This window comes from Solenopsis invicta, chromosome 6 (assembly GCF_016802725.1).
Source record: "Solenopsis invicta isolate M01_SB chromosome 6, UNIL_Sinv_3.0, whole genome shotgun sequence".
NCBI lineage: Eukaryota > Metazoa > Arthropoda > Insecta > Hymenoptera > Formicidae > Solenopsis > Solenopsis invicta.
The window spans coordinates 19,383,980-19,397,274 of NC_052669.1; the positions used below are offsets into that span (position 1 = coordinate 19,383,980).

The following is a 13,295-nucleotide window of genomic DNA, read 5'->3' on the forward strand; positions in this document are numbered from 1 at the left end:
CATGAGCATAAGAAAGTTTTAAGAACTCAGTTAAACCAGGTAGTAAAATTGAAATGTAGCTATTTCAGGCACATAATTTTCCCTCAATTAATCTCAATTACCAAAAGCGCCTTTTAATACATTGTCTTGAATACATCATTTTAATTAAGTTCAAGGGTGTTTCATGCGTAGGCAGATAAACACCTGATCAATATTCCGTTCGATTAGCATGACTTAGGGCAGTCTTCCAGAAGTGTGATCTCGATCACGCTTCCTTTACGCTTCGCTCGTCGCAGCTGCCGCGTGTAGCTGCAGTACTGCGCGGAACTCGTTTACTTTTTTCCGCTGAAAATCGCAGCATCAAAGTTTTTTTTTCTATCGCCCGAAGGGTGTCTTTGCACCCGAGTTTTCGCTTCTTTTCAAAACACAGCGCGTCATCTGTCACGCTTTCGTAATCCATCAACGACACTGTCATAATTTGTATTTCGTGCAAAGATAAAAAGAGGGTGCAAATTGCATTTATTATATTGCACAGTTGGAACACGATGAATTTATTTTGATATGTCTGTAATTCTGTTAGTTATTAAATAATTGTCTAATATATTAAGGAAATGAGAAACTACATATATGTGAATTAAAAGAGCGAAACTTCGAAATGCAAATCGAATGATGTGTACGCGTTGTTTGTGCACGCATATTAATTCGCTTGAACAATGTGGGCGAACGAATTAGGATCTGATTAGCATTCGTCCTCGAACGACACGGAGCGAGAGACTCGCTCGCATTATCGCGTACGAAGGATTTCTATTCTGCGAGCGCGTTCGTCCGGAAGGACGTTTTTATACCGCTGAAACTGCGGGGGTTACAGGTACCCCAGTTAGGAGACACCGCTTGTCCGATGGAGCGCGGACGATTGTCACACAGGGGTTGACACTGAAGGGACGGTTTACACCGTCCTGCCTCGCCGGACCTTGTTTTCAGGGAAAAAATGTAGCGATTTTTATCGATATTCCGTTTCTCCCCACGGGGATCTTATCCTTTGGGAGTCTGTGTTTTTCTTTGATTTCGGCGACTTACGATGAAGGGGATGTAGAAGGGAGATAAAAGGAATATCACTCGTGATGTCCTCGCGGTAAATAAATTTCTATTAAAACTGTAAGTAAGTTTTGTGAAATACAGGGTAAAAGCAGACAATATGGAGTATCCCTTTTTAAATTATTTATTATTCCAATTCTAATTTATACAAAAACTCTCTAATAACATGTTGGTTATAACGTCTAATCAATGAAAGTCTCCAAAATTAAAATCCAACTTCAGTATCAACAAAAAAATAAAAAATGGAAAAATGGAATATGTCAAACAAGAACAATAACGAACAACATTAATTACAAACTTGGTATTTATGTAAACTAATTAAAATACAGTTAAATATATTTATACTGTATAATGATACACAAAAAATAAAGTAACATTAACAATAAAAAAAATTAAATTAAATCTTAAATCATTACATTATTATATGTAAAATAAATATTATCATTTAAAATACATAAATATTATTATTTATAACAAGAACAAAAACGTTTATACTCTTATACTCGAATAATCTAAAATAAGAGAATATATGTATAAATTAAAAATCATTGCACATGAGAAATTATAAAATAAGAAAAATATTTTTTATAAAAAATAAATAAAGAATAAATATAAAATGTAATATTTTAAATAACTATTTATTGAAATTACAATTAATTATACTTATCAAGGGAATAGATCTGCTTTTATTGATAAATAACGTAGAAGAAAAGTTAGAATTATTTACGATTAAAACTATCACACAATCTATTCAACTCGAGCACCTATTTACAGGCCGCCGTAGTTTATCTTGTAGCATCGCAATAGAAGAGCAATGGCGCGTGCGGCCTTTTTTTTCTCGACGATATTATTTCACGGCCAACGGCAACTGTTTTACTTACTCGTGGACCCGTGGACCACTTCGTTCTCGAGTGGCCGGCAGCATCTGCGATGATTACTATATGCACAACACGCATGTTCGTTTTTTTAAAGACTCGTTCGTGAAAAAGCTCGATTTAAATGATAATTTTGCCAACAATAGACAGACTGTGAGAAAATTATTTTTAAAAAGTATAGAATATATGAAGAGTGCTCTTACTTCTAAAAATACTAAGTTGGAAAGTCTTACCGTTTATTAATTTATACTTTCATAAATCACTCGGAAATATACCTTTCGCGTGGTGATAGCATAGCTATTATTAATACGCAGGATAATTCCTACGTTATTTGGCCCATATTCCTGGCCCCGAGTTCCTAAAGAGATAATGATCGTTCCTAGGAGGGCGACCGGTAATATAATACACGAAGAATCCCTCGGGATGTGGAGAGGATGGATCCTCGCGAGCTGCGCGGACAAAGGCTAGGCTCTCTCTCCCTCGTCGAGTATTCCCCAGAAACGGGCTCCTGTCTCTCGGATCGGTCCGTCTCGGATTTTGCGATGCGATGAGTCGGTAAATCCCATTTTTATCGTAATCAATGACTCACGCGGCGAGAATTCGGCGAACGTATATTTTCTCGTAACTCATCGAAGCGAAAGAAAGCTGTATCGAACGGACTTGTCTTACGTTGTACAACAGTGAATTTTGAAATCCGAAGAATTAGTCTTTCATCTATATATGGATATTTAAAATATTGTAATATTATTAAAATATAGTTAGAGAATTATTATACGCAGAAAAAAATTAGTATCAAATCAACTTTATTGTTTGAAATTTATTGTTTCATATATAAACAAGAATATACAATTTTCTTGAAAGAATTTTTAACACGGACATAATTTGCTTACGTGAAGAAAGAATATTCTTGCTTATATATGAAACAATAAATTGTCGATTTGATACTAATGTTTTTCTGTGTATTAATAGTATTAATAAAACATGGAATATCTTGTATTATCTTGTTATCGATGCAGGCGCGAGAAATTAAAGAAACGGAAAAAAAAGAAAGTTTGTTAATATGAAAGTCGCGCTCTCCTTTCGGCGACGCTCCGGCAGATAAATGAAACAATGAGGTGATAGTATGCACGAGTACAAATATAATGGTAATGGCCGCTGGTAACTGGGGACCGAGGCGGAAGATTACGATCTGCTTGGCCATTGTATGTCGACGTGCGTTTACGGTATACGGGGCACACGAGAGGCTGGCTGGCGTTAACGTCAAAAGGCGTTATTCGCTCGAGCTGGCTCACCTGGCGGCCGCGGAAGGTATCTGATCGGAAGGTATCTCGACCTCGATGGGATTCACAGTAGATTCTAATGTGATCACTTTGTTTCACTCCCTTCGGACCACGCAACTGCCGGTGGTCTTCTCTCATCCGTTAACGGAAATTGAATTTATCGACCTAACTCTTAACCCGCAATTTTTTTTGGGGGGGGGGGGGGGGCAACCGGACGTCGGACGTCTCTATTTTTGCGAATAAAGAGAGAACTGTCTGGATTGATCTTTTGCTATATTATTTTAATACAGAATTTTTTTTTATTTTACGGTTTTGCTAAGATATCTAAAAATGTGTATATAAATCCGAAAAGAAGTTTTTATTACAACGTCAAACTAATTACGTACTCTTTAAATCTCTAGAGTGAAAAATTTCATGAGCTCAATTTTCATTCTGTAGGAGCGAATTTTTATTCTTATCAAAATGGTGAATTATTTGAAAAATTGAACCGGTCTAATTTTTACTATTTTGAAGTAACGTTTCACTCTACGAGATTTAAAGAATAAGACTCTTAAGATGATGGTTGCTAGAATGTCAAAACTTTTTGCAACATCGCTCATTACACTTGATTGAACTACATTATTTCGATAATCTTGTATATATGTGGTTATTTTGATGGTCTAACAAAATTATTTTCAAATCTATAGCTATAATAGCTAAATCTCAAGATATCTCAATAAAATGTCGTTGATATTGACAATCAACCATTGTCGAGATCATAGGGCTTTTCGATTTTGAAGTAATTTTTGTCTTTAGCTTATATTTTATTGATGCAATCGATCGATCGGATTTTCTCTTTGAAAAGTAATCGCATGTATTTCATCGACAAAGTTCGTTTGTACTCGTGCGGAGACGAGCCGTTATCTGAATCAGATTTAAGTGCGGGCGCCTATGATCATTCGCATGGGAGCCAGGGGTGCTTTTGTGAATAGCCTGAGCACGAAACGATTGAAGCAGCCGTATGAATCGTTACGACAATGACGTTACGTCTGTGATCGTCTAAAATTGTTTTTTTTTTTATGATTGTATCCTTCATACAATGAGGTGCTTTTTCCTTTTTTGTTGCTTAATCTCTGTACGGGATTATAAAATCTATTCGATTTGAAAATCAAGTCAATTTGAAAGATATGTATTAAAAATATTTAAATATAATTGTTATTGATTTTTTCTCACTCTTCTAGATGACATTTAATTGAATCAAGGTTTTCTTGTTGAGATTTGTTAAGTCTTTGATCAAATTTTATTTTATATGTATTTGTATTTATCTGTACACGCTTAAATGGTCATGCAAATCGCTTCAACAGACTGAGCGTTTTAATTGAACTCTTCTGCAAACTGCTATAGGCGTATCACGTGCTGCAAATATTTACGACGTGGTAGGCTGCTCCAATATCCTCCGGCAATTCCATTCGATCGCACTCCTGTCGTATTATTTTATTTCCTCTGACCATACTGTTGAATTAATACTGTTGAACTTGCCTGAATCATTGATCAGATCGTTTCTTCGTCCGTATTTTCGAGATCAAAATATCCAAACAATTAAAAAGGAAGTGATTTTGAACTAATGCATTCCTAAAAAGACATTTAAATTTTAATGCTGTAAAAAAAATGTTTGAAACGATGATTTTATCTCTTCTTTTTCATGAAAGACTGTAATAATTAAAAATTTTTATTTCTGCTTTTTTAATTCTACAAAATTTAGATAACGCTTTTTTTATTTTGAATTTCTTCTCAAATAAGAAAAATAAAAACAAGATAAAAATCTTTTTAAAACATGTAATCAGCTATGAAAATAGTTTTGTTAGACAATCAAAGCCATTACTACGTTTAAGCTGGATGCTAGAATTTTTGTATTTTTCATCACACTTGAGCGTCTTACATAATTATTTTGATTAAAAAGATTATTTAGATCTAGAGAAATTGTTAGATATGTATTTCAGCAAAATCGTTCTTTCTGTGTGAAAGATTGACGCAGTTAAACGCAACCTAATGAGAGTCAAAAAGTATCTGTTTAAACATTAGATTAATTCCTTATACCAATCGCTGATGCTAATTAATCTAATCGACACGCCAAGTGTCACAAATAACGAATTTGCCAGGCGAACCAACGGCACGTGGCGGTCGCACGTGCGTGCGGCCGCGATGCGAAGCCGCCGAGATTAGCTGAGAATCTCTCGGCTATGATATCTCAATTACGGTCAACTTTTACACGTTGCTCGTTTGACACGTGTCGCCGGATTCAGGGTTGGTGATACGGACACGTGGCGATGGCATTCATTCGTGCTCACTCCTCCTCGTTTCGTAATCTTCGTTCTCGCGCACCCACAGCTAGCCGCACGTGACCGCCGTCATTCATCGCGTTAACTCGAGATATCCGTTTAAAGAAGAAGATCGATGACGGATACGATCAATGGACGCGCGGCTGATAACGGTGGGAAATACGACGAAGGCGTGAAAAAAGCGATGATTAATCGTATCGGATCATCTTTAAAAGATATCCTTTCCCACAAAGTGGGAAAGGATATCTGTTTGCTTAATAAAATTGTAACTTATAATTTAAAATATTTCTTAAAAGTAGATAGTCAAACATATTGCATTTTAGTGATATGCTATTCATACCTCTATGCTTTATCATTTTTCTTCGCAAATTCATCAACTTGATATATAAATATTTTACTTGATATAAATTAAAGTTTTACGTAAAATTTCTTTAAGCATTTACTTAATACAAAAGTATACGTCATTTTTTAAAATATATAACATTTTATTGTTAGTACAAATAAGAGGCTTTGTATGTATTCGTTCAAAATGACGCTTGCTTTTTATCGACATATGGATTGAATTGTTCGAGACTCCAAGTGCCGAAATAACACCTATTCTATATACGGTATTCTATTTAAATGCTATTCTTATTTTTTGATCGCTTTTTTAAAGCCACTCATATCGCCACGTGGCACTTTGGCGCCGCAGATGAGCGGATTATTATTTTATCACTGTCCGGTCTTTTTCTTTTATCGGGACACCCCGTTATCTGTGAGCAATTCTTGGTCGAATTGACACGCACTTTGTGGGCAAATATGCGTACCGAGATGCACTGTTACAGCTCTGGTTCCGGCACGTGACCGACACGTGTCGCGTGTGATAGTTTGCAGAGTGTAGGTAAAGTGTGGCACGATTCCAGCCAATTGGCTAGAAAGGATTATCGCATGATAACGTACATAATCTGTCAAATTATCTCATCTTTGTCATGGAAGAACATTTCAGCTAATATAGAGATATGTGAATAAAGAATAAATATAAATTTTATATTATTTTTGATGTCAATGTTTAGTGCATTGTTAAAAATTGTTAAAAACGTTTTTCTTTATTACACTTTCCTATTATAAAATTAAAAATTGTAACTTTATTTTATTTTAAATAAAGAAAAATATAAACTTAAACAATTTGATACTAGAAAAAATAATTTGCTACAATATAAGAACAATTTTAATTTGAAAATATATTAATATTATTTTTTTATTGTCGTTTCTCGAATTCGAAACGATTTCAAAAAGTTCTTTTATATTTCTTTGAAATAATTTTAGATTACGTAGAAATATTTATTATTGAAAATGGTCTCGTTCCTCAGGAAGCGGATAATTGGGATAAAAATCTCGTTAAGCGGCTTAAATACCTTGAAATTACATGTTCGGTGGTTCACAAAGGTGGACGAGCACCCCCGTACACCGCGTTCTAATCGATTCGACATGGTCGTCGTGACTTCGATTTTCCTGGGCGCCTTTCCCCCTCGCTTTGGACCACCGTGGAAAATGCATAACTTGGTCCTTAGTGCGTTAATGCCGTCTGTTGCACTGCAAGTTGTCCCACGGAAGCTTTTTTCTACCTTCCGGAAGCGACGCATGATAAAAAAATTGAAATGTCAACCGTGATACTGATTCGTTTCTCGCCAATCGTTTCCGGAATGGAGACATATGTGGGAAGATTGTGATCAAGGGACTGATATTTTTTTTCTATAATTTCTATAAAATAGATTTAATAGATTATTTATAATTGATAAAAGTATTTTTTTCCCGAAAGATTTATAGTAATCATTATAGGTTTTACAACTGCATGACTAAAAATATAAATTTCTTCTTCTTTAAATAAAAGTTCTTCAAGTTTTTTTTCTGTAATTTCAGATATGCAAATCTGCGTTTTAATTAATTTTCTTATAATATGACGATTGTTTTCTGTCATTCAGTAAATTTAATAACGAATGTCGTTAATAATTCACAGTATATATATGCGCTAGAAATGTCTCTTAATAAAATTCTCCTAAGTAAACTCATCTGGTAAGCAAAGCGGCAGGTATTCAAACGGTCTGACCTTTCTTCTTCCAATCCTTTTAAATTTCACGAGATCCTAACGGGGACTTTTTATACCTATATTCAGTACTTCCTACTTCCTTCGTGTCTTCCGTTGAATTACCCGTTACCCGGATGTGATATCGGTATCTAATAAATTCTCACGAGGGGTAGACGATTGAAACGAAAAAAAAGAAAGAAAATCCACCTTCACGTGGTTCTCTTCTTTTTTCATGCTCGATCTGGCGCATCGGCTACGTTCTAAGGATCAAAAGGACCCGGCCGGATCGATATTTCCTAAAGTTGGGTAAATCGAGAGAGTACATCGCGCCCGGTCGAAGGATCCCGTCGAAAAGGGGAGAAATTGATGGCTCAAGAGCGCGAAAATCCTTTCTCGGCGGCTCGCCTCAGATCTTCGCCGCGAAGTGGTGGGTTTCAAAGGACCGCGGCCCCGACCGCCTTCTTACGAAACAACCGTGAAATGGGGCGCACGCTTCACCAAGAATTTCGGGGTGGCCCACGAAGCGATGGTCAGAAGCGCTCGCTTCTCGAGGATGCACTAAACGGTCGCCGATACGCGTGAGAAAGTCCGGATTCGCGTGAAGAAAGAGAGATTTATAAAATACATAAGTTCTCATGCGGAGCTGTGTTAAAGCATACACGGAAAAAACGCTGAAGTATATAAAAATTTAGCTGGATACACAGCTGAAAATAACTTTTTCGGACCATTAAAATAATTGTAAAGAATACTTAAGCATTATGAGTAATGCTGCAAAAAGTTTTGACACTATAGCAACTAGTTTGAGCATCTAACATAATTATTTTGATGATCTAACAAAATTATTTTCAGATCTGTATCCAATTAAAGTTTTAAATAATTTAGCAAAATCTTCCGTGAAAAGTACGATCTTGAAATCTGTTTACTTTCTTTCAAGAAGTTTTGAATAATAAGTACAATTTTCTCGACTTTACGTTCTGCTTCTGAAAAATTCAAGAATCTCTTAAATTTAAAAATAATATTTATTAAAGATATACTTAATATTTCTATTAAGAAATAAAGCCTATTAAGAAATAAGTTATAGCAATTTTTAATTTATTAATTTATTAATTATTCAATTTTTTACGCGCACTGTGAAAAAGAAGTTATTAACTTAACTAAATTTTTAAGTCAATTAAATTTTTTTAGTTTAACTGTTTATATATTTAGCTTAAATACATAAAATACTTTTAAACAAATATTTAGTTTAAACATTTATATATTTAACTACATGTATATTTAATTGAAATACGTAAATGTTTGAATTGAAGAAATTCAATTAAGGTAAAAATTTTAGTTAAATTAACAACCCCTTTCTCGGTGTAGTGTAATTAATTTGAATGCATATCTAATCACATAATAGAAGATTTATTAATTATACCGATTATCCTTGTAGATAGATATGATGAGAGTGGACAGAGTCATCCAAGCAAGTAAAAGCTTTTTTGTCGATCCTCTAACCGGACATGGCGGACAATTTAATTAACTTCTTGCTTGCTATCGTTAGATGGACGTGGATGAAATTTAAACTCGTTGGCAGATGATTCAATAGACGAATGGACAACCGGACAAACTAGCGGGCAATTGTCCATCTTCTCCGATTACTTCTCGGTGATAGTAATTAGAAAGTCGAAACGCGTTTAAGTGTTCCGCTTTGGAACGGATTGTGCTTTACAAAAAGTTTAAGCTGTACTATTAATATTCCGCTCTCGTTTTTTCTTCCTCCTTCTTTTACTTTGTTATCTCTTGTTTCATTATTCATGAAAATTATTTTTAAATGTATAAAAATGTAAATGAGTACACGTGCTGTCTTTTTAGCTGAACTTGTTGCACGGATTATCTTTTTCCATAATGGAGAAAAAGAGATAAAAGATGAAACGTTGCAAAAAGTTTAATTGTAAAAAATAGATAAGTAGTATGACACGGGAAGAATAAATGACAAAATGTTAATACCAAATGACGATCTGTCGTCGCACGCAAAAGTTAATAGCGCGTACAACTAGATTTCGTTGCCGATCGCATTATGATCGCCTTTAACTCGTCGCTCGCTCGTAACAGACAGTTATCGTTCCACGCACGGTGTGATTGTTATGAAATAATAATGTGCAGGGTGACGTTAGCGAGAAAGCGAGAAAGGCGTAAAGGGGTGAGGTACGTTGCTGGGGGTTGAACGATCGCAATCAAAGCTCGAGCCGGTGTATAACGGGAGAGGGACACGTCACTTCTGTATTTCCGGCGGTGCTCAATATCCGTGACTGGATTTAGGTAGATAATGAGCAATGATTAAAAGCCCGGCGCCGGAAATCTCAAGTGTGTTACATCGAACGCACGGTCCTAAATGAGGTTTAGGAATCAATTTTAAACGAGACAATTATAAATAGAATTATAAGTAGAGAAGTCATTTAAAAGCTAGTGGAAAAATAGAATTAGAAGTATGTAAAACTAATGAAAAAAATGTTAAAATATTATTTCTCACAACTATTAGGAATAAAGTTTTAACAATTTTAGCAATACTTACAAATTTTAACGTAATGACATTGACATTTTTGGATATTTGTAATTATTAATAAATAGAGTGAAAAAAATAGCATACATTAATGCAAATTTTTAATAAATAAATATAAACACTTTGAAACTTATGAGTAAAAAATTTACTCAAGACGCAATCAAGTTTCTTACAGTTCCTTATTTCTTTTTTAATTATCATTTTGTTCTTATAATTTAAATAATGACTAACAAAGTCGCAATTAAATCGAAAGCAATTGAACCAACAAATTTAGCTGATCGCTGTCGACCTCGTTAGAAATTCCCTCGGGGCCCGCCGTCTGGAGGATGACCCGCGCGAAGGACGGGTGCGAAATTTCGTCTTCTCACCCCGCCAGTATAACTCATCGCATGAACTGCGCGAAGTGCATCAAAATAAGAACCACTGCCATTCGTACGACACCAAAATACGGACAGATGGCTCGTTCGATCCCTTTGCTGGTGGTGGTGAACGCGTAGTGGTTGTGACGATGTTGCTGATCGCGCACACATTAGCATCGTCGTATACAGGGTGCTTGAAAATCGCGAATGCAACCCGGAAGCAATCGACGTAAAAGAGAATAATTTTGAGAAATTTTGTTTAATAACTTTTATAAATATTTGGATTATGAAATCTGTACAGCTTCAAATTTATACGCTGTATTTTTTTGGATATTTGATTTCACGAACCGTATATCTTTATTTTTATCGATCTTTGAATTTACGTTTTGTTTTTTTTGAAATAATTTTTTTATTTACAACGCTTTGATTTTATATTTTCTAACAACTGTAAATTCATACGAATCTCTTTGCTTTTTTTATTGCGCGATTCAAAAAACAAGTACTGCAAGGAGTTTCAGGTGAATAATTTCTTCTTTTCGTGCCATTAATTTCTTGAGCACCCCGTACACGTCGCAGCGAGTCTCCGCTGAATCCGCTCCGTGTAGACGACGATGCACACACATAGATGCACACACACACGCGTGCTAAACAATAGTTAAATCAGGACGAGGGGCGACCAAGGGCGCTGTGGGTGTTTAATGAGCTGCCAGCCAGTGACTGAAGGGGGATGACGAGAGGGGCCCGCAGGGGGAGTCCCTGAATTTAGGATTTCGTGGTAGCCGGCGCGGCGACGAGAACGAGGGATCCGCGTGGGGCACGAGCTACGGCACCACTTGACTGCTTATGGGACCAGCACCCGTGTAAAGTGTAGGAATAACATTGAATATGTTTAAAAGGATCTCCGCGCGCAACGCGCCTTTGCCATTTTCAATTTTCGGGACCCAAAAGGATTGACGGTGACACATTGCGCGTCACCTGATCAAAGGAATAACAAAAGTTCATTCTGAAGTTCTTAGATAAATATTGGGATTTGATCTAACAACAAAATTGAATATTCAGGCACACACACACACACACACACATGATAGAATAACTTCTATCGGGAATTTCTGGATTCAAACAACTTGCGACAAGTGAAATATTTCTTTTTCTTTTTTTAATAGTACCTTCATGCCATTTCACTTACGTGTCGACCAGATTTTATGCTCAACTGACCGCTGATTTCTAGCTGCTGTTCCGCTATTCAAGAAAATAACATTCCCGTGAAATAAAACTAGTAGCTTCTTCCCATTGAATTTTCTCCGTGAAAGAGCCGATATATGATATTGAATTACTAATTTGCTGGCAGTAGTTAGCGATTTCAAAACGAAGGGCTTGGTTACTATATTAAGTTACTATTTGCGGACGATTTGGACAGTTAGGGAAAACCGCTGGGCGGTTCAATAATTGGCCCTGAAAAGGAAACTCTATCCATCACCCGTACAGGTAAATCTTTTAAAGACGAATTCCAATTCAAATACTGCGCGCATAACTGTAAATAGTCAGTCCCGCTACTGAAATAAACAACTTATACAAAATGTTCTCATTAAAGAATATAATCATTAATAAATGTAATAATATTAAATAATGCTATTAATTTTAATTATGTAACTATTAATTCATATAATTTTATTTTTCTACGTTCATATTACGTATTTCTGATTTTAATTTGCGTGAAAATAGGAACGTTGGATAAGCAGGAATTAACTTTCAATTACGATAAATATTAACATTCCAAATTAGCATAATGATTGAGTCAAGCGCGAGCAGGATAAATATACGTTTGTTTCAATGAGTCTACTAAGCCCTCATTTTAGTAGGGTTTAAATAGACTGTCTTTTTTTCCGGGCCCCTCCGATTCGAATAAAACTCACGCAGATAGGAGACGAGAGATCAAACATACTTTCAGTGCGCGTGTAATCCTGCATAATCTCGATTCTACCAGCCCAATAAAACGTGCGCGCGGTGCTTCGAACTCGCTTCACAATGAAGCTAAATCAATGATTTGTCCGACGGGGCTTTAGCACGAGCTTAATCCCGGTTTTACATGTGATTAAAGTCCAGGGTGGGGGGCAAGAAAGTGTCAAGTCGGTTGATGTCATTACGAAATGCACCATTCGCAATAAATCTGAGCAATACTGCAAACAGCCAGATATATACAAATATACATGCAAAGCTCTTCTCTTTTATTTTAATTAAAGAATGATTCATTAGAAGACGATTTGAATAAATATTAAATGGATGCTATTGGTTCAGGCAAGCATGCATTTATAAGAGAGCCTCAATCTGTTTTCGACAAATTTTCGACAATTGTAGTTCGCGGTAATTCGTTAGCATCCATCGATGTCATCGTTGCTGTAGCGACAAACGCGATACGTCGCCGACGTCGAGAATCACGGGTGGCAATCGAACTTGTGATCTGCGATCGGCTTCTCGCGATCGAGAGCCTCGCTGTTAAACCTAAAGCAGCAACCCACGTCACTCCGGGATGAATGCCTGGCTGGGTCGGGCATTCTTCAAGTAAATTATAGTCTTGAATGGGTGGCGCGGCGGGGGGTTGGTTGGCACGCGCACCGCTGGGGTACACCTGCCCCCCGTAGACATCTGTCCCCCTGTGCGTCTAGCGCTGGAGTCAAACTATGGGGTTTGTATGCGCGTACGTACGTGAATATGTTTGCACGTATGTACGTGGCAATGCCCCCTCCTCCCCCTTTTTCTCTTTCCTCTCTTTTTCATTGCAAGT

The 13,295-nt window shown here is 36.3% G+C and overlaps 1 protein-coding gene across 1 annotated transcript in view; it reads left to right on the plus strand.

The window, feature by feature from the left end:
• Window positions 1–13,295, plus strand: part of LOC105204063 (cadherin-87A) — an 80,388-nt gene that overhangs the window by 32,821 nt on the left and 34,272 nt on the right. The gene's annotated exons all lie outside the window — the stretch shown is intronic.